The sequence below is a fragment of the Podarcis pityusensis genome, assembly GCF_964106645.2.
Source record: "Podarcis pityusensis genome assembly, chromosome: 16".
NCBI lineage: Eukaryota > Metazoa > Chordata > Lepidosauria > Squamata > Lacertidae > Podarcis > Podarcis pityusensis.
In genome coordinates, this window is record NC_138041.1 from 13,183,787 (window position 1) to 13,206,105 (window position 22,319).

At 48.0% G+C, this 22,319-nt stretch overlaps 1 long non-coding RNA gene across 1 annotated transcript in view; it reads right to left on the bottom strand.

Annotated features, from left to right (window-relative positions):
* Positions 1-12,802: 12,802 nt before the first annotated feature.
* LOC308465681 overlaps positions 12,803-22,319 on the bottom strand; it is a 37,889-nt gene continuing 28,372 nt past the window's right edge. Inside the window, exons 3-4 of the long non-coding RNA XR_013980536.1 lie at positions 21,687-22,102; positions 12,803-12,901 (exon numbers count right to left, since the gene is read on the bottom strand). This is a non-coding gene — a long non-coding RNA (uncharacterized lncRNA). The remainder of the gene's footprint in view (positions 12,902-21,686; positions 22,103-22,319) is intronic.

The window sequence follows — 22,319 nt, forward strand, 5'->3', positions numbered from 1 at the left end:
GGTGAGATGAGAATGGAGATTTCTTTTTTTTAACTGATCGCGCCGCGCGTCGGGTTTTGAGAAGCCCGTACAAATTTTCAGCCTTGTGGCAAATTGGCGCGAGCTGGTGGTGCTTCTAATGTGGAGAGATAATTGCCTTTGCTTCCAAACGGTTCCCTCCCTTTTCAAAAATTATGAAAAGCGTGATTCATTTGTGTGTGTTCTCCCTCACCTCCCCCCCTCAAATGTCCTGTTTATTTCTGTAAAGAAAGACACGTTGTCTCTTGAGCTATGGAGAAGAAAACAACTCTGTACATAAGAGAGATGTTTGGGAGGAAAACGGCTACGAGGAGATTTTGGAGTATAAAAATGAAATTGGGGAGATGACTGTTAGTAGCAATTAACTGTCTACTCCTTGCGCAGAGGGGGATGAGATTCAAGGGCTCAGCCGGGAGAGGGAAAGAGTGGAGCTTGTGGAGGAGAACAGTGGTGGCTGGTGACAATTGGAGCTGGTGGGGTGGAAGGCAGAGAGGCCAGAGGGAGGCGGAGCCAGAGTCAATGGGAGGCGGAGCCAGAGCCAGTGGGAGGCGGAGCCAAATAATTCTTGTTTTGCTCCCATTCTGCTCCCTGCTGAGTTCTTTAAAAGGAACACTGAGATCATGGAGGAAGAGGGGAAAGCTGACAGGCAATGCTGCCCTCTGGATTAAATGTAAGTGAGAAGGCAGGCAAGTGCGGGGCTGGCTCAGGGCAGACTGAGGCTGGTGGGCAGTGCCCCATTTGCCCTCATGGACCAGCTTCCATGGGCAGACTCGTAGAATTGTAGAGTTGGAAGGGACCATGAGGGTCATCTAGTACAGCCCCCTACAATGCAGGGATCGTTTGCCCAACATGGGGCTCGAACCCATGACCCTGAGGTTACGAGTCGCATGCTCTACCAACCAAGTTACCATGCCCCAGTCTCTCAACTCGTGGGGCTCGAACCCATAACCATGCACTTAAGAGTTTCTATCACAGCATTGGAGGGGTCCAGGCACAAGTGACAATAACTAGGCAAATGCTTTGTATGCAGAAGGTGATATAAACCTAGGGGGAGTCTTCTATACCACATGCTCTAACTCCTTGTTTGGTGCAAGAAATCCAGCCACCAATAGCCTCCATCCTGCATGAGTTCATTGAATCCTCTTTGAAAGCCACCAAGTTGGTGGGCATCGCTACATTGAATGCCGTAGTTTAATTATGCTTGTGTGGAGAAGGATTTCCTTTTGCCTGTTTGGAATCTCCCACCATAAAGCTTCACTGGACGTATTATGATGCTCTTGTATCATGAGCTAGGGAGAAGCTTTCTCCTCCGTCTCCTTTCTCCACATCCTTGCCTTTGCTTCTTGTTGCGGAGATTTTGAAGAAGGAGCATTCATCACTGGAGTCGGAGGCGACTGGCCTGACTCCCTATCATGGAATCCATTTCCAGGCCAGTCTAAGCAAGGCAGCTCAATTTGGGAAGGTGTCCTCCTAATGGATTGTCTCGGTCATTGAAACCTCGGTCCAATCAGTCAGCTGTCTTGCTCCCCCAATGGGAAGCGGTGTGACTCCTGGCCCTTACATTGCCAAGTGTAATCTATGGAGCAATAGGACCTTCCATTTCAGTTCTTCATTGTTAATCTGAAGAGCTCAAAAGCAAAACTCATCAGTGGAGAAGACAACAGTGTATGTGTGCATTTGCCTGTGCTGTGAGATGCAACTTGCAACTTGTTTACCAGTGTTGGCGTCTTGAGTTGGATTCCATTTGGGAGGTAAGGGAGATTAAAGAGCTGTGGTTGCTACAGAGGGACATTTGTTATGTGTCAGGCAGTGGGGTTTGACTCTAGGAAGCCTAGAGCCAGGGATGGGAAATCAAGGGTTGGCAATGTGGCTCCCATGGGTGGAATGGCATCTTTGAGGTCCTTCTGTGGTGGGAAGCCTCTGAGCTCCTCCCAAATCCACAACTTACTGCCCCATGGCCAAGGTGAGGATGTTTACTTTTCTTGCTCTTGAAAAGTACCTGGAGCTGAAATAAGAAGAGTGATACCCATTGTTTGTGGAACGTCATATTGTCCTTGGAGATTTACTGCCTTTGAAGATGGAGGGTCTGTTTAGCTATCACAGATTATATCTTTCGATAGACTTTTCTACCTAAAATTTGTCTAAATTGATGGGAAAGTAGGCCAACCGGAGGGCTGTGGGTTCCCCATCGCTGTGGTAGACCTTCTCATCCTCGCAAATTTGCTAAACACTATTTAAAGCCACTGAAACCAGTGTAATGTTGAGTACAGTATAAGATTGGGAAAGAAGAGGGGGGAGAGTGTATGTGTAGTGTTTTCTGTCAGCATCAACTGGGTAGGTTTCTGTTCATTTATTACATTTCCTTGGTAGTGAGAGATATTGGGAGGCAGGGTGTGGTTGGTTTTCTGTAGTGGGGGTTTGTTTGCATTTGTGAGGGGGTGGAGGGCTTGTTGGGTCAGGTAAGTCAGACTGATTCGTATGCTGTTGGTGCGTTATTGTCATTGTCTTGTTGGGTTGTGTATGTGATAAAGGGAAACCATACTGGGGTGAAGGTGTCCTCTTCTATTTATCCCTGTGTCACTTTCAGTTTATTGGTTAGCTTTTCTAGTAAGGTGTTTCCCATACAAGTTTGATACCATTGGTCCATGTTTACTCCTGACAAGTCTCTCCAGTGTCTGGCTATGAGGCTTCTGGCTGCTGAGAGTAGGTGGGTGATAAGCTCTGTATAATGTGAGTGGTCATTATGATCTGGGAAGATGTTCAGCAGGGCTAGTTCTGGGGGTGAGTTCTAATAACTTTTTAGTTATTTTGCACATCTCTTGTAGGACTGCTGTCCAGAAGGGTTGGATTTTGGGGCGTTCCCACCACATGAGGAGGTATGTACCTGTGGAGGTGCAGCCACTCCAACATCTTGGTGAGGTTCCTGGGCGTATCAGCACCAGTTTCCATGGTGTTAAGTACCACCTGTAGGTGAGTTTCAGAGTGAGTTCCCTTCTTTTGGTTGAGATGGCACATTTGGATTTTTGAGTGCATGCTGTGGGCTCACCTTTCTCCCCTTCTTCGCTAGATCGGTCCCTTCCCCAAGAGACACACACAGAGAAAGCACACACACACATACTTCATTTTCAGAGATCTGTGAAAAGTCAAGCCCAGTAGAATTAAGCTGCATTTTAAAAGCACATAGAGCAGAAAGAAGAAGCGGGAGAGTGGCACTCTTCCAACTTCCTCCTTTAGTTCTACTTTACAAGGGAGAAAATGGTAACCATCCGCACCACTAGAGATGTCAGAGGATTCCACTGAAAATGGAAGTGGGAGTGGAAAGTGTCACAATTCACATGTTGGTCTGAGGTCAGGAGCGGAAATCACGCAAGCGAATACAAGCGGCCTTCCTGAACTTTTGTTAGTCTGCAAACATTAATGTAAATGATTATATTACTTTACGTATTCCTTTTGACACACTCCCTTCCACTGAAATTCATTAACTATTTGATTACATTCAGCCATAGAGGATAGCAAGGTGAATAATGCAGGGCTCAGTGGAAGTTGCACTGAAGCAGAATGCAAACAGAGCAAATTGCAACAAATCCAGGACAGGATAGAAATCACTGCCTCCTCCCATCCCTCCTCACCACCTCATGACCAAGGGGGTAGTGTTTCAGGGGGGAGAATTCAGAGGCTTTGTGGATGCCATGGGAAAACCACAAGGACACCATTGTGCCTACGGGCACCACTTTGGCAATCCCTGCCATAACCTAGCTATGTGTTGCTGATTTCCAGCTCATAAACTTGTGTTCTCAGTGACGATGCTGCACCCTTGCAGTGTGACTCAGGGATAATACCCCAAATGGTATGTCTGTATGCACCTTGTCCCCCCATCTCACCTTAACTTGAGACTCTCTTTCCTCCTCCATCTTCAGCCGAGCGCTGCGAGCACAGATGGAGCAACTCGGGGGAAATCGCCTCCAATGGCGAATGTTAATGGCAAACCTTGCCGCCAGTTTGCACCTTTCCTTCCTGGAGCTGGTCCAAGGCTGCCGCAAACACAAAAGGATTCATCACTCTCCAGCTGTCTGCAGACAGGCAAGCCGAGCACAATGTTTGACAGGGAAAAATAATTACTCTGCCAGCATTCCTGTAATCCGTGGTTTGGATTTTAAAAAAAGGGAACAACAGAATTGGGGCTCCCGCTCCCTGGGGAAGGGGTTCAGTGGCGCACCCCCACCCAAGCGCATTCCATCAGGGATGCTATTCTCCATTCTGTCTTGTATCAGACATATGGTGCTTGGGTAGGAGAGGTGAGATCAACAGATGGCATTCGCTTGAACTACGCCCTCCTTGATCTTCTTGGCACCTTCCTGCTGGCACACCAACCGATGTTATGGAAATCCAAAACTAAGTTCAGAACTGGGGATGAAGGATAAATTCACTTCACATTTAAAGGTGAACTTGCCTGCTTCACACTTTATGAAACAATACACAAACTGACACACAACCATCCTTCGGAATTCACACTTCATTGAATTTTGCAATGCAGTTTTCTGACTAAGCTTTCCAAGGAGTGTCTTATTTTAATTGATTGCATGCAAGCCACTCTGGGAGCCCTTTTGGCTGAAGGCCAGGGGACAGGTGATAGTGGTGGTGGTGATGCTTAGCATTCAGACTAGTGTTCATGGTCTCTCCCCCCCCCGTAAGTTGCCCGAGAGTTGTAGTTTGGCATCATTTGGGCATGGCCAGCCATACTATTACTCAGAGAAGAAGCAGTCTCCTCAGGCCAGGTGCCACAAAAGAGCAGCAGATTTAAGGAAAAGGTTGTAGTATAGTAGTCAGGTAGGAAACTAAAAGAAGGAAGCAGCTGGAGGGAATAACTGAATGTTTCAGTTGTCTCTATACTAATGCACAGAGTATGGAAAAAAGCAAGACAAATTTGAGCTCTTAATAGGCATTACTGAAACCTGGTGAGGTGAGGCTCATGAATAGAATGTAGAACTTGAGGGGTATAACATATTCAAAAGGAATAGACCAAACAGGAAAAGAGGAGGAGTAGCATTATATGTAAAGGACGTGTAGACTTGTGAAGAGACCCATGACCTGGAGCATGGAAAGCAGATTGAGAGTATATGGGTAAAAATTGTAGCAGAGGGAAGCAACAGTGACCTAACTGGGTGTCTGCTGTAAATCCCCAAGCCACACTGAAGACTTGGATGATGCCTTCCTACAGCAGATTACCAAAAGGAAAGCTATAGTAGTTACAGGGGACTTCAACTACCCCAATATCTGTTGGAATTCAAACTCTGCAAATGATGTAAGGTCCAACAAATTCCTCTGTTGTCTTGCTGACAATTTCATTTCCCAGCAGGTGGAAGAAGCAACAAGGGGATCATCTATCTTGGACCTGGTCCTCACCAACAGAGAGGAACTGATTGACAAACTGGAAGTACTGGGAACCCTGGGAGGAAGTGATCATGTCCTCTTGGGTTTCATGATACAGAGGCAAGGGAAAGCTGAGTGTAGTCGGGCATGCACTTGTGCCATCTGCAATGGATGCTTTAGCTGAGATTCCTGCATTGCAGGGGCTTGGACTAGATAACCCTCAGGGTACCTTCTACAGTTCTATGCTTCTGTCTCACTTTTGCACGGACGGCCCCAGGTTTAATCCCCGACAGCAGCAGATACGGACAGAGGACAAATTATGATTTGGTTTGCATTTAAAGGTGAACCTACCTAATTAACCCATTCTGCCCTTCACGAAAAGGACCCTGGGCCTGTTACAGCAATATAAAAGTTATCAGAGGACTTGGGGGTGTTCCCATAAGCATCTGGTTAGCACAAAATGCTGGAGTAGATGGGCCACAGGCCTGATCCAGCTACAAGGCTCTTCCTACAGGATGGTATCTGCAGAGAGCCTCTCAACTGCAGTGCACAGGGATCGACAGGGTGTATAAGGGATGAGATGATCTTTCAGGTCACTTGCTATTTCTAAAGGCTTGTGGGAGTTTCCCTTTCCCTTGAGGGAAAACCCCTATGCTTGATTTGGGGGAGAACGTGCGTTTGGAAGAAGTCAACAACAACAAAATAAGACTCCCTGCAGCTTTACATGCATGCGCTCACTGAACACCGAGCCGGAGAAACCAGATAAAGCCAAGAGTCCATGAAAAGCTAGTTATATGGAGACGACATGCTAAACTGTGTTTGCACAACATATATCATGCTAATAAACTATGAGCTCCTGGGAACCGCTGAGTGACATTTTTCCAAGGCTTGTTTCGGTCTCTTCATGTTAGCACTCAATGTAGCTTCAATTTTCCTCTGAAGCAAATCTGGTTGGGGAGATAACATAGAGTTTGCACGGACGTAGATGTAGCAAAATGGGGTCTGCGTGTGTGAGAGACAGAGAAGGATCAGATGAGCCCTTGCCGTGCTCATGGAAGATGGTGTGGATCGCATTTATTCATTTTTTAAAAAATTCAACTGGGCCTCTTCCTTTGCTGGAATTAACATGGGCTCTGAAAATTGGTTTAAATTGTTGTCAGATGATAAAACCCACCACCCTGTCGCAGGTTTAAACAGCATGATCTTGGCCACTGTGAGAAACAAGAGTTTTGGATTAGATCAGTGTTTCCCAAACTTGGGTCTCCAGCTGTTGTTGTTTTTTGGACTACAGTTCCCATCATCCATGACCACTGATCCTGCTAGCTAGGGATGATGGGAGTTGTAGTCCAAAAAAACATCTTGAGACCTATGTTTAGGAAACACTGGATTTGATGCCCCTTTGGTCTGAGTCAGCAGGGATCTTCTTAAGATCTAAAGCCACTGAGAGATCAAGGAGAAGTAACCAAGTTGCATCCCCCTACCTCTCTCCCAACACAGGTCATCATACAGGATGAGCAAGGCATTTTCTACGTCCACTCATGCACCACTTTCTATCATCCACTCAGGCCAGCAGGAGGCATTATCCAAGTCCCAGGACACATCCCAGCCTGGCAAGAACAATCAAGGAAAGCTGATAAAGGGCATGGCCTGGGAAGATTTCCAAGGGCTTGAGGGAGAGGCTTGGAAGGCTACATCCAGCCTCCCGGCCTCAGGTTCTCTACTCCTGCCCTAGTGCTAGGCTACTTGACAGTCCATCCTGGTGTGCTAGTTGGTGACTCTGGACCTTGTTTGTGGAATCTTCAGCCCTTCAGATGTTACCGATCCACAACTCCCACCAGGCCTAGTTCATCAACCGAGGTTCCCCACAGAGGCCTTCCAACTTGAATACAATATTGTGGGAGGGGGCAGGTAAGCCCCACCCCACATAATCAATCACCTGACATGGCAACACCCACCCCCATTTGAATGGAAATGCCAATCAGCTTTGGAGGGCCCAGGGCACCACAAATATTTTATTGAGTGGGGGGAGGCAAATGGACCTCAGCCCCATGGAGTTGGCTCCTATGTCCCCACACCTGCTCTAGACCTACCAGCTCTTGTGTGTGAGGGTTGTGGGGGTGGGGGCACAGGCTGCTGTTAGAATCATAGAATTGTAGAGTTGGAAGGGACCCGAAGGGTAATCGAGTCCCACACCACCTACAATGCAGGAATCACAGTTGTTTCCTAAGGATGTGGGCGGTGGTGGGGGGTGGTGGGGGGAGCCACTGGATGAAATCCTATACATTCTTTTATTTTTTATTTTAAAAACATTTTTATTGATTTTCCAATAAAAACAGCCAATCAACACATCTGAATCATAATAACCTAATTAAAAACAATAAACTAAAAAAAAAACACAACAGCGACCAAACTGTAGTCCAAATTGTAATTATTAATTTTTCCAGGCTCCCCATAGTCTGGACCTCTGAAGCATATCTCCAAATCTTCATTCCTGCCTCTTCTCATTGTTTTCATATTTTCCACCTTCTGGTCTTAACACTTTAAAGTTCTCCGTCCCTGGCTATGTGATTCTCAGTCATGTCAAAAATCATATGTCCTTTCAGCCATCGAATACAGCTTTATTTGTAAATATATATTCCTACACATTTTTTTAAAGCGCTCTCTCTCTCTCTCTCTCTCTCTCTCTCTCTCTCTCTCTCTCTGTCTTTTTAAAACAGCCTCTTAGAATCTCTTGGGTACACTTTTTCAGTTGCCCCATAGTCAGATACACTGTTGTGCCACTCACTGCACCTCGGACGCCCAAAGCGATCCTGTGAAATAGGCAGCAGATTTCTCCGAGCCGTGTTTGCCGTGGTGATTTCTCTCTTGGCGGTGGCTTTTTGAAACTTTGGCCTGGAAGGTGGGATGCTTGGGGGTGGTGCAGGAAGGAAGGAAGGGAAAAGGAGACTGGAGATGTGTGTGTGTTGGCAGAACGACAGAAGGAGAGAGGTAGAGAATATTTAGCACTTGGCAGTGGTTAGCGAAGGGACAAAGGGAAGCTGTGTGGAGGGAGGAAGAGAGAGAGAGAGAAGGAGGGGAGCCCTGATTTGTACATTGACTTGAGAGCCTGTCCTGCTATTTACCTAGGAAAAAACTGACTGGCAGGGTTTCAGGCAGGGAGTCTTTTCCTACCTGGAGAGACTATGGGGATTGAACCCAGAGCCTTCTGCATGCAGAGCAGATGCTCTAACTACTAAACAAAGGCCTTTTCCATACAGGAGCTTAGGAAGCCACCTTATATCGAACCACATCTTTGGTCCATCCAGCTAGGTGATGTCTTCACTGTCTGGTAGCAGTTCTCCCAGGTTTAAGGCAGGAGCCTTCCTCCCACCATTGGGGATTGAAGCTGGGACCTTCTGCACGCAGAGCATGTGCCCTACCTTGGACCTTCAGCCCTTCCCTTCCAAAAGAAATAAAGAGAAGAGAGGCAAATGTCCTAGAAGGGGGCAGGAGAATTGGCAGGCAACCTTCCGACCAGCCTATTGGTTTGGCTAATGACACGGAATCAAGAAATCCTGCGTGTGACAATAGGAGGGCGATGCAAAGACATCTCTGCAATTTAACTTGGTGCTTTGCCAGGTGACACCCTCCTCCCCCCCCCACAAAAAAAAAAAAAGGTGAGAGGGGAGAAGAGGAGGAGGGTCAGAGCCTGTGGTTTTGTGGCTTCTTGGCTTCCTGCCATGTGTTTTAGAAGGTGATCTGCAGTGAGAGGGCCGGAGGGGGTGGGGAAGACGAGGGAGAGAGATAAAATGTGATCCAAAGCGCCTGAAGTCGCTGCCAGGCGACAGATGAATACCCCGGCTCTGCCTTGAAGCTTCAAGCAGGTCATTTCAGTGTCTTGTTGTGCGGCTGGATGTTCCCATTTAGCAGAGCTGCGCCGCTGACATGCGCTGCCTGCTTTTGATGTGCATTTGTGGAGAAAAGGGGCACGGCGGCAAAAGGCTAAGGCAACAGTATAGGTTTGCCGGAGGGTGGGGGTGGGGGAAGCCGCTCTATGCCGCTCTGAGGAGCTGTGAGGATCCTGACCCAGAGGGAGAAAAAGAGGGGGCACAACGAAAGCAGAGGACCTAGATTTTGCAAATAGCATTCTTGCTGCAGATTAGAGTTATTTTTTAAAAAATTAAAAGGGTGCCACCAGATATATAAGAAGCTGTGCTATGCCAGATCTGACTATTTGTCCACCGGGCCCAATACTGCCTACTCTGGCTGGCAGCAGCTCTCCAGAGCCTCAAGTGGAGAGGGAGCCTAGCTCATCTCCCACTCCTTGGTCCTTTCACTAGAGGTGCTGGGGACTAAACCTGGGATACGTTTTCTGCTGCTGAGTGGGTGGGCTGCAGATTCCTCATCACCTGAGTTTGAGGCAGTGGCGTAGCGTGGGGGGTGCAGGGGGGCCCGGCCGCACCGGGTGCAACATCTGGGGGGGTGCTCGCACTCGCAGCTCTCTGCCCCTACCTGGCTCACTCACTCTCTCTCTCACTGCAGTGCTGGCTGTGTGAATCCGATCCGAGCCGCTGGGTCGCCGCCCACTGTGGACGGGGTGGGTGCCAGGCGTGCGGTGCGGAGAGAGAGCGAGGGACTATCTGGGGGAGGGACAGTGCAGCGGCCGCCCAGCGCAGCGCTGAGCGCGGGAGAGAACCACACCAGCCCAGCCCAGGCAGCAGCAAGAAGAAGCTGGCAGCGGTGGCAGGTTAGGGGTTGGGGGCGCAAATTACTTGCCTTGCCCCGGGTTAGGGGGCGCAAATTACTTGCCTTGCTCCGGGTGCTGACAACCCACGCTACGCCGCTAGTTTGAGGAGTCATATAGCCCATGGGATGGGGGTTCCTGTGGCTCTCCAGCAGAACTACAACACCCGTGGTTCCTGATCATAGAATCAGAGAGTTGGAAGGGACCCGAGGATCATCTAACCCAACCCCCCACAATGCAGGAATATGAAGCTGTCCCTTATGGGGATTGAACCTACAACCTTGGCGTTATCAGCACCACGCTCTAACATAGACTTCGTTCACTGGGGCTCATGGGGCTGGGGGGTGGGGCACAGGTTCCCCTGCTCTGCATCCATGGCTGCTCTGCTTGGCAGAGGCTCTCTAGAGCCATAAGCAGAGATATTTCCTAACACACCTAAAACGGGTTAGGCCGGATGGATTAGGCCAATGGCTCACCTAGCCTAGCATCCTGTTCTCACTGTGGTCAGCCAGATACCTGTGGAGGAAAGACACAAGCAAGACTGGAGCACAAGAGAGCTCTTTGCACCAGTGGTGCCAGGCAGCTGGCATTCAGAAGTCTGCTTGTCTCAGACTCTGCAGCAACAAGGATGACATCCGTCTGTTTGGGGAGACAATGGAAGAGTGTGCTTGCTGCACTGAGAAAGTGGCCAGCTCTGGGACACCGTGGAAGATGCAAAGAAACTGTTGAAGGATGTTTTCCTCACCCATCTCTATAAATCTATAATTGAAGAAGTGTGTGTATGTGTGTGTTGGGTGAGAGACATCTGGGTTTGGTTCCTTAAACTGAGAGGGTAAAGGTAAAGGGACCCCTGACCATTAAAGACCAGCCGTGGACGACTCTGGGGTTGCGGCGCTCATCTCGCTTTACTGGCCGAAGTGGAACTGGTGTTCAGCTTCTGGGTCATGTGGCCAGCATGACTAAGCTGCTTCTGGCGAACCAGAGCAGCGCACAGAAACGCTGTTTAACTTCCCACCCGAGTGGTACCTATTTATCTACTTGCACTTTGACATGCTTTCGAACTGCTAGGTTGGCAGGAGCAGGGACCGAGCAGCGGGAGCTCACCCCATCGTGGGGATTCGAACCGCTGACCTTCTGTTTCGCAAGCCCTAGGCTCTGTGCTTTTTAGACCACAGCGCCACCAGTGTCCCTTCAAACTGAGAGGGTAGGAGGATCCAGATAATATTTCAGCAGCACGGACAGAGCATTGGATTGACTTGGATACAGGGCTAAGGAAACAACCACACCATACCTTTAAAGCACGCTTAAGCTTCGTTAACAGCCATGGCTACTTCTCAAAGGATCCTGGGAACTGTAGTTTGCTAAGGGTCCCCTAACAACTCCTGGTGGCCCTTAAGAAACTTAGAGGTCCCAGGATTCTTGGGGTGGTGGCGGCAGGGGAGCCATGACTCTTGCAGTGCTGTAAGAAGGCTTGACATGCATGATGTGTAAGCAGGTGGTGTATTTACTCTGCAATCCTGAGTAATGTCTGTTCATTTCTGGGTAGTCCTTTTTTTAATTCAGTGGGTCTGAGCTCCTGGGTAAGTGGGGTTAGGAATTTATTTATTTACATTTCTATTTATTTGCAGCCTGTCTCTCCAACCCAAAGGTCTCAAGGCTGCATACGATAGAGATTAAAATCACTTTTTAATCTATCTATTCATCACCTATCTATCCGAATCAAAACAAAATAAATCAAACGAGATCAGAAAATTAGTACCTGTTGCAGAGAAAACAGGCAGCAGAAGCAGAAATCAAAGGATTTATTATTTATTTATTCGATTCCATTTGTGAATCACTTCCCATGAAATACCTCAAAGCAGTTTCACTGTAAAAAGAGAAAGAAAGAAAAGAAAACAGCAAAAAAATAAAACAAAAACAAAAACCCTATACACAAACAACAAAAAGCAATTTCGAATGGAAAAACAATTTCAAATCCGAAATGGATCTCCACCTGAAAGGCTTGGAGAAAGATCTTCTACTAGAATGAAGATAAATGCCACCAGAAACTTTATCCTTCTCCAAGGCTGGGCAAGCAGATGCATCTCCACTTTCACCTCTCCTCACTCCTGTTGGTATTCCACCAGTGCTGGTCAGAATCCTCCTCAGCTCTGAAATACTGATTTCCTACTGTAGAAATCTCGAGGGGGAGGGGGGAGTTATAGAATCATAGAAACATAGACTTAACGAGGGTCATCTTGACCACCCCCCTGCAATGCAACCACAACTAAAGCATCCCCAACAGGTGGCCACCCAACCTCTGCTTAAGAACCTCCAAAGAACCACCTTCAAAAGTTCTTTCATTCATTGCTTTATTTATTGGTTGCATCACGCCCTAGTGTGACCAAGAGACAGAACCCCAGGTTATGTGGAGAAGAGTCAGCTAGGGCCACCTCCACCAATTTGGCTTGGACTGTATCGTTCATGGGGATGACTTTATTACTGTAACATGCTTTTTGCGGTGCTGCCCTGGAGCAGAATGCAGGGACCAGATGGCTCACAGGACCAGATTACTGGCAACACATTACTCTGTTGCTGAGAGAATTGCACCACTTGCTGGTTTGCTACTTGGTCAGGTTCAAAGTACAGTCGTACCTTGGTTTTTGGACAGCTTAGTTCACAAACAACTCGGAACTCGAACGTTAAAAACCCAGAAGTAGGTGTTCCGGTTTGCGAACTTTGCCTCGGAAGCCGAACGTCAGGCGCAGCTTCTGCGGCTTCCTCCTTCCTCCCAAGACAAAATTCTGGGTCCTGCATGACCAAGAACACAACCTGTCTTTATTTCACTTCTGCCCCCTTTTTTTCTTTAAAGCAGCAAGCTTTGACGGCTGCATATACTTAGAAAAGAAGTTTGATTCAGCCCAGGTCCCTGGACTGAACGTGATTTGCTGCAAAAATGAAACTTGTGGGAAAACATGACCTCAATAAATCCATGTGCCAGTCCGTCAAAGCAGGGGTAAAAATAACTTCCAGCAATTTGCACAAGAAGATTTCTAAGTAGAAAAGGGCAGCTGGGGAGCGGGAGTCTAGATACGACATCTGCCCCACACCAGAAACTACTGAAAGGTATGATCTTTGGCTTCTCCAGCAGCCTCAGATTTTGTAGCTGGAGTCAGTCACGGCCCCACCCAACCAGGCTAGGTGGGAAAAGGCTTGCAGGGCAGGGAGCAGGTCTTCCAGGATTCACAGCCAAGATTATCAGAGTTCAAGGACAGGAATATGGGAAAGAAGTCCTGTGGGGAAGGGTTGAAGGAACAGGGCATGGTTAGCCTGTTGAACAGAAGACTCAACGGAGAGCATGATGGTGTCCATCAAATTTTGGATGGTCTGTCACACAAAAGAGGGCAAAGATGTGTTCTTGCTGTAGATCCACGGGGCACAATTAGCTCTCATGCAGTTAAAGGAGGTTAGATTTCACTTGAGCATTAGAAACATAGAGTCCTGCTGGATCAGGCCAGTGTCCCATGCAGTCCAGCATCCTGCCCTCACAGGGGCCAACCAGATACCTAAGGGGAGGCCAAGAGCCAGACCCGAGTGCGAGAGCAACTCTCCCCTCCTGCAGTTTGCAGCACCTGGCATTTAGAAGCATATTGTCTCTGACAGGGGAGGTAGAACATCCATCAGGATTAGTGGCCCTTGATAGCCTTCTCCATGAATTTGCCTAATGCTCTCTTAATGCCTTCCCAGTTTGGGACCACCACCATGGTGGCCAGGGGGGAGAATCAAGCAAGCAAATAAAAATACTCAACTAACTGACCAATTGTGTGGCAGATAGCTTGGTTCTGCCCCCAACATAACTCCTGGTCCCTAATATAAATCCTGACTACACCCATGGCCACCACTGCAGGAGAAATGTCATTTTTAAAATCTGAATTTTTATTGAAATTTTTCAGCACACAATACAATAAAAGCCAAACTAATCTAGAAAAGAGAAGAGAAGAGAAGAGAAACGAAAAGAAAGAAGGGAGGGAGGGAGGAAATAGGAGGGAAAAGAGAGACAGAGAGAAAGAGAAAGAGAAAGAGAAAGAGAAAGAGAAAGAGAAAGAGAAAGAGAAAGAGAGAGAATCTAAAGCCCTCTGTCAGGAGTAGATCTTAACCCTTGTTTCACACAAAAGGGGGTGGACGTTCCCAGCTCTCAGCTGGGAGCTTCAATGTCTTCTTCTGGACCCCCACCCTGGGAGATCTTTCCTTCCCTGCCTCTCATAAAGGATCCTTCATTAGCCATCCACCACCTTCCTGCAAATATACTGTAGGGGAATGTCTTGAAGGTGGGAGCAGCTTGAGAACAGAACCAGGGACCAAGGAAGGAGGTGAGCTTTCCTTCCCTGGAAGTCTCCAAGCAGAGGCTGGAGGACATCATTTGGAGCTACTCTAGATCAGACAGAAGTTTGGTGTAGATGGTGTCAACAAGAACCCCCTTCAGTCCTTTGATTCTATCATTTTCTCTCTCCCTGCCCCCCCCCAGCACACCAGGGACTGGATCAGATGCTGAGCCAGTTGATGGAATGTCCCTTAGGGCAGATGCTGCTGGTTTCTTCCTGTCTTCCTTAGCCAATTATCGTTTCCTAGAGCCACATTTGTGAGTGCTTGCCTGGGACTCATTAGGAGCCTGGAGACCTTAATGTGTGTGTGTGAGTGTGTGATGCAACAAGAGAGCAGAGTTTCCAATTGCTTGGAGCCACAGAGAGGGTGAGTTCGTTGTTGTCAACCCCTGTGGGGGATGTTGCAGCAACATTAGTGAGTCCCGTAGGGAGTTCCCGCTGAGCTGAGAATGGGGGTACCTGGCAAATGAGCTGCGATAGGGAAGGAACAGGGAGGAAAGTGTCCTCCACGTGGGAAGAGGCAGCACGAAGCCACTGGCGATTGTCCTGTTTCCTAGCTGTTCTTAGGATTTGCTAGCAAGGAGACCGTCCGTCGCAAGGAGGCCCAGAGGCGGTGTAATGGTTAGAGTGTTAGACTTGCTACTGGGAGACCAGAGTTCAAATCCCCCACTCAGCCCAAGCTACCTCACCAGGCTGTTGCAAGGATATAATTGGGAGGGGGAAAGAGCCAGTGTGATGTAGTAGTTAGAGTGTTGAGACAAGGGACTCAGCTACATTAGTAAAAAAAAAATGTTCTAAATGCGTTATAACACTGTGACACCAGAGGGCACTGTAGAGTTCGATTCTTTGACAATTATTTCGCATTGTGAGCTTTATAGCACGTTTTCCTGAAACATTTTTTTGATGTGTCTAGATCCAGCCAAGGACTGAATTTCTAGCTCACTGGGTCACTTTGGGTCAGTCGCTGCTTCTCAGCCTAACCTTCCTTGCAGGGTTGTTTTAAGTGTAAAATGGCAGAAGAGGAGAACCATCAACTGATTGTTGGCTCCTGCAAAGCCCTGCACACAGTACTGGCAATCTGCTGATCGTTGGGGGTCTCAGGGGCCACACATGGAGCTAGGCAGGGACTGGAGACCAGCTGATCGTCTGCATGGGCAAAAATGGCTCACTTGATGTCATTGTGGTGTCAGGTGATTGACAGGTAGGTAGCTCCACCCACCTGTCCAATTTGGCCTGGTGGGTGGGTGAGCAAGGTATTGCTCCCTAGCCTGTTAACTGGACTTCATTCTCCACCACTGAGGTAGGGTCAAGAAGCAAGCCAGAAACCAGATTCAGGAACACACCTGAGCTCAGAGAGAACCTTAACAGATTGGAGAACTGAGCCCAAGCTAACAAAATGAATTTCAGTAGGGACAAATGTAAGGTTCTGCAGTTAGGCAGGAAGAACCAAATGCACAAATACAGGATGGGGGACACCTGGCTTACTAGCAGTACACGTGAAAAGGATCTAGAGGTCTTAGTGGACCACAAGCTTAACATAAGTCAACAGTGTGATGCAGCAGCAGCAGTAGCAAAAAGCAACAACCCTAATGCTATTCTAGACTGCATCAACAGAAGTATAGTGTCCAGGTCAAGGGAATGGTTGAAGGAGCTGGGTATGTTTAGCCTGGAAAAGAGAAGACTGAGAGGAAATACAATAGCCCTCTTCAAATATCTCAAGGGCTGCCACATGGAAGATGGAGGACACTTGTTTTCTCCTGCTCTGGAGGGTAGGACTCAAACCAATGCAATTAAGTTACTAGAAAGGAGATTCTGACTAAACATATGGAAAAACTTTCTGACAGTAAGAGCTGTCTGACAGTGGAACAGACTCCCTCAGGAGGCTGGGACTCTGCTTAAGCAGAGATTGGATGGCCATCTGGCATGGATGCTTTAGCTGAGATTTCTGCATTGCAGGGGTTGGAATGGATGACCCTCAGGGTCCCTTCAAACTCTATGATTCTATGAATGACTCAAATGGAACAGGAAGCCTTTTATACTCTTTCCTGTCCCATGGCCAGCCTCAGTGGACAGACAGTCTAGGGCATGGGTAGGCAAACTAAGGCCCGGGGGCCGGATCCGGCACAGTCACCTTCTAAATCCGGCCTGCGGACAGTCCAAGAATCAGAGTGTTTTTACATGAGTAGAATGTGTCCTTTTATTTAAAATGCATCTCTGGGTTATTTGTGGGGCATAGGAATTCGTTCACCCCCCCCCCATATAGTGGTACCTCAGGTTAAGTACTTAATTCATTCCAGAGGTCCGTACTTAACCTGAAACTGTTCTTAACCTGAAGCACCATTTTAGCTAATGGGGCCTCCTGCTGCTGCCGTGCCGCCGGAGCACAATTTCTGTTCTCATCCTGAAGCAAAGTTCTTAACCTGAAGCACTATTTCTGGGTTAGCGGAGTCTGTAACTTGAAGCGTATGTAACCTGAAGTACCACTGTATAGTCTGGCCCCCCAACAAGGTCTGAGGGACAGTGGACCGGCCCCCTGCTGAAAAAGTTTGCTGACCCCTGGTCTAGGGCCTGAAGGTACTTCACTGAAAAGACTGTCACCTGCAGTTCAGGGGTTCAACACAAGGGGCAGCCCCACACAGATCCAGACACCAACATCCTGAACTTCCAGGCTCTCCCCGCTTAATGAGCCAAAAACCTGGCAGGGGGAAGTCTCCCGCTCCCAATCTGGATCAAAGCTAAGCCCTGGTTCCATATTTTAAAAACCACACTTCTAGCCCCTGTGGAGGTATGCGGAAATGTTCCGGCACATGTGCGTGTCTTACAGAGGGGGCAAAGTGCATTTCTGAAGGGGGAGGGAGGCTTTCTCTCATGGCAGATTCCTGACAGAGAATGAACTGCGTATTTCATTTTAATGCTCCCATCTCAAAACACACCATCTCTGAAGACAGTCCTATCGATTTAACTTTCAAGTAAGCATGCTTAAGGTTACAGCCTTATAACTTGTTGGGGGAGAAGCTTAGGCTAGTTTTCCATGTGGAGGAATTTTTTTTATTGGCGAGCTGCGGGGAGAGCTCATCCATCTGATGAGCTCCCCAATCTGGAGCGGGAGGTGATTCAGGCCTGACACAAGTGAGCATTAAGCCCTCGTTGCTGGAGGTGGGGGTCCGCGGAGGGAGAAATTAAGTTCAGGTCACATTTTAATGCAAACCCACTGTGATGGCCGGGGTCTCGGGCTCAGACTCGGAACCAGAGGAGTCTCAGTCTGCACTGGATCCTTTGCTTCAGACATCACTGAACCCAGTCTGGGACCTGATGCTGAAGAGTCCCAGTCTACACAGGTTCCCCTGCAACAAACACCAGCTGGGGTAAGTCAGGGGCCTGAGCCTGCCCTGGCTCCAGATGCGGGGATTACCTCGTTGCCTTCAGCTGGGCCATCACTTACAGCTGCTCCACTACTGGTTTGGTCAGGGGAGGCTGAGGTGCCCCTGGGTCTAGTAACCTACCGAAGTCTTCCGAGCTGCAGAGACCCAGGTCTGCGAGAAGGAGAGACCTGAGTACTCGCAGGAGGAGTGCTCGCCTTCGGGCGAAACAGGGAAGTGAGTTGCCAGGGGATCAGGAGCGGCTGTTACCCCAACAAAGATAAAAGGCTGTCAGACCCCGCCCCAGGTTGCGGGAGCAACATTGCTGTTTGCCAGATCCTGCCTGAGATCCTGTACCTGTCCTTGCCTGGTTTCCTGCCTCGTATCCTGCCTTGGCCGTGTTGGACTGACTCCTAGCGGAACCTTCAGATTTGGGACCTGACCTGGACCGTGTTTCTCAGATTATCCCCGGGGCCAGCACACCCACCCAGATCTGCAGTTCCTGAAACCACATGTGGATGGAAACACGGCAAGCCTTCAAGACTGGGTCTTCTCTGAATTTCATGATGCAGTCTTCTGATCCAAAACTGTGTTCTTTTAAAAATGTACATATCGGGGGGATGTGTGCATATTGGTATGTAGCACAGTCAAAATAACATGCTGCAGTGCATTACATTAGGGGACGTTTCTCGTAAGAATGTCTAATTTAGGCAAAATTTCACACTAAAGCCTGTGCATTAACAGAAATGTGTGTACTCTCAAACAGAAGCAGCGTCCAGATCAAGGGAAACAGTAGCAGAACTCTATTCTGCCTTGGTCAACTGTCAGCTGGAGTTCTGAGTCCAGTTTTGGGTACCACAGTTTAAGAAGGATGTTGAGAAGCTGGAACATATGCAGAGGAGAGAGACCAAGATGATCAACAGTCTGCCTCATAAGCAGGGCCGGGTTTAGGTTTGATGAGGCCCTAAGCTACTAAAGGTAATGGGACCCTTTATATGTCCAGCTGTCCTTTGTCAACAACAAATTGCCGCCGTTTTTTGTGTTGAAGACAGGAGTGCCTGGCGTGCTCTGGTCCACAGGGTCACAAAGAGTCGGACACGACTAAACGACTAAACAACAACAAATATGCTAAATGGTAATTTATGGACCTAATAGGTTTCTAAAGCAATTTGCAGGTAACAAATAGGAGCTTACACAACACAAAACACTGTTGCTGTATGTAGGTTTTATTTATTTGTTTTTTATCTTATATTTTGGAAATGTACATCCAGGTGTGTTTTTTTCCTTTAAATTTTTTTGGGGTCCCCAAGAGAGTGGGGCCCTAAGCTATAGCTTGTTTAGCTTATACGTAAATCTGGCACTGCTCATAAGAAACGGTTGAGGGATTATGTTTAGCCTAGAGAAGAGGAGTCTGAGAGGTGATATGATAGCCATCTTCAAATATCTGAAGTACTGTCATCAAATATCTGAAGTACTGTCACATGGAAGATGGAGCAAGCTCGTTTCTTGATGCTCCAGAGGGGGAGGACCTGAACCAACGGATTCAAATGGCAAGAAAGGAAATCCTGACCAAACATTAGGAAGAACTTTCTGAGGGCAGGAGCTGTTCGGCAGTGGAAGGGACGAAGAAGAAGAGGAGGAGGAGTTTGGATTTGATATCCCGCTTGATCACTACCCTAAGGAGTCTCAAAGCGGCTAACATTCTCCTTTCCCTTCCTCCCCCACAACAAACACTCTGTGAGGTGAGTGGGGCTGAGAGACTTCAAAGAAGTGTGACTGGCCCAAGGTCACCCAGCAGCTGCATGTGGAGGAGCGGGGAAGCGAACCCGGTTCACCAGATTACGAGTCTACCGCTCTTAACCACTACACCACACGACCTCGGAATGTGGTGGAATCTCCTTCATTGGAGGTTTCCAAACAGAGCTTGGACAGCCATCTATCAGGGATTCTTGAGCTGTTATTCCAGCATTGCAGGTGATTCTTGGGGTCTCTCTGAACCCCACAAATCTGTGATTCTGTGAAATGGGTCAATTTTCACGAGGGCTGTTTATTTTTTATTGCAAACTGGTGTAGAAATGCAGTGAATGGAACTTTAGAATTCCAGAATTGGAAGGAATTCCTGAGGACCACCTCGTCCAACCCCCTGCAATGCAGGGATATGCAACCGTCTCATACAAGGATCGAACCTGCAACCTTGACACTATCAGCACCACGCTCTAACCAACTAAGCTATCCAGGCCTTTGGATATTGTTAACCTGGCCCTTGAGAGTTAAAGGTATTTTGTTTTGTGGGACACACGTCTTTGGCTGGCTTTATACCATCCTGTTCCCACCTGGAACAGTTTTACCTGTTTTATAATTGCAATGGCTTTTATCTGTTTTTATAATTGTATATTTTATTGCTGTTACTCCTCCTGGGACTTCCTGGGGAAGGGGAAGAAAGAAGTCTTAGAAACAACTAAGGCTGCATTCACACCATATGCTTAAAGCACACCCCGAGCGCTGGTAAGGCACATAACTTCCCCCAAAGATTCTTGGGAACTGTAGTTTATTAAGGGTGCTCTGTATAAGGGCAAACTATGGTTCCCAGGATTCTTTGCGGGAATCTATGTACTTTAAATGTGTAAGTGGATAGGCAGCCTAAATGAGATTGGAAAAATTAGAAAGTGAGAGAAACTGAAATGGGTAGATTCACCCCTTCTTATGCCACCAGAATACAAAAAGGCAATAATTGGAAGGGGTTCAGGGTGAGCGCTAGCCTTCCTTTGCCCTGGGGAGGCCCACCACGTGCAGAGAGACCTTTTCCAAAATAGTTCTCCAAAGCCAACCTAAGATTGCTTGGCATCGTGCCCCCTTGCTCTCTGCACCCCCCCCAACGCCTTGGCTCTGGGAACACAGAACACTCTATTCCTCGGCTCTCCGGCTTCGAGAATTTTCTGCGGTGATGAATGAGACTTGGAAGCCGTCCCAGAGCTGTCGCCCGAGCCTCCGAGCTGCAGCTAATTGAGTCAGATCTGCTCCGCCAATGCAGCAGGATTAATCGGCTCCGCTTCTGAGGCCGTTGCTGGGAGGAAGCGAAGCAGGGATGGGTGGGTGCAGGGGGGCGATGGGGGTGGCTCAGAAGTAGAAGAGAGAATATGGGCAGTTAGCATTGGGGATTGTTTCATAGACGAGGTGGGATTTATCGAGCTGCATTGGCGGTTTTTGATAATGTTAACCATGCAATGGCACATAGCAACTGGTTGTTTGATGGCTGACATGCAATGGCCTACAGTATCTGCCTAGGCTTAATTACCAATGACATTGAATGCATGGCTGTGTTTGATGGCTGATTTTTTTTGATAATGTTAACCATGCAATGGTATATAGCAACTGGTTGTTTGACGGCTGACATGCAATGGCCTGCAGTATCTGCCTAGGCTTGATGACCGATGACATTGAATGCATGGCTGTGTTTGATGGCTGACGTGCAAAGGAATATAGCATCTATTGGGTACCTGTGTTTTTGTAGGTGGTGGTTGTGGTGCACTATGCTCCAGAGAGTGGTCCAAAAGACAGGGAGGGGTCAGCTCTATGGAGCAGGATCACAGTGATCAGAAGATAAGAAGAGCCTGCTGGATCAGGCCCATAGCTCGTCTAATTCAGCGTCCTGTTCTCACAGGGTGACCCTGGGAAGCCTGCAAAAAGGATCTGAGTGCAACGACCTTCTCCTCACTTGCGATTCCCAACAACTGCTATTCAGAGACATACTGCCTATGGCAGTGGAGGAATGTCAGGCTTCAGGGACTCAGTTTCCTTCCTCCCACCCCACCTTTGGCAGTAGATAAGCAGAACAAAGCGAAAGGAGTCTCTTACCAGCGAGAGAAAACAAAGAATCCATTCCTCGGAATGGAGGTGCTCCCAATTAAGGGTTCCACCCACTTCACCCCTAGTCACCCATGTCACTTCTGCGTCTTGCAACCTGATCTCACAACCACTGTGCTTTCTGTGCTGCCACGTTATCTGCTCTTCGTGACCTTGGGCTGAGCCGATGGAGGCTTTCCAGTGAAAGAGATTCTGTTAACTCTCACTCTCCCAGTTCTTCTTCTCCTAGCTGTTCATCACCCAGTTCTTCCCAACTTCGGTCTTCTGAACTATGTCTCTCTGCAAACCACTGTTCCAAATCTATACTGTCCTCCTGCTCCTGGGAAGATTCAGGATCCAGATCCAGAGCATGGGGAGGGGGAGACTCCCACCATTCCTCATCTGTGCCGCCCTCCTCCGCACAGTCCCTGACAAGGAAGAACAATGGAGGTCGCTTTAAGACAAATATGCAGTTCATACAAATATGTACATTGACATTCACACTGTCACCAGATTAACAAGAACAGCAAGAATTTTTGTCCATTAATGAATGAGTTAGTCAATCAAATTTGCATAGGAGAGAACCCAATTGCTCCAAAGAATAAAAGGAGCACATTTTATTGTTGGACGTTACTTTTTAAGTAG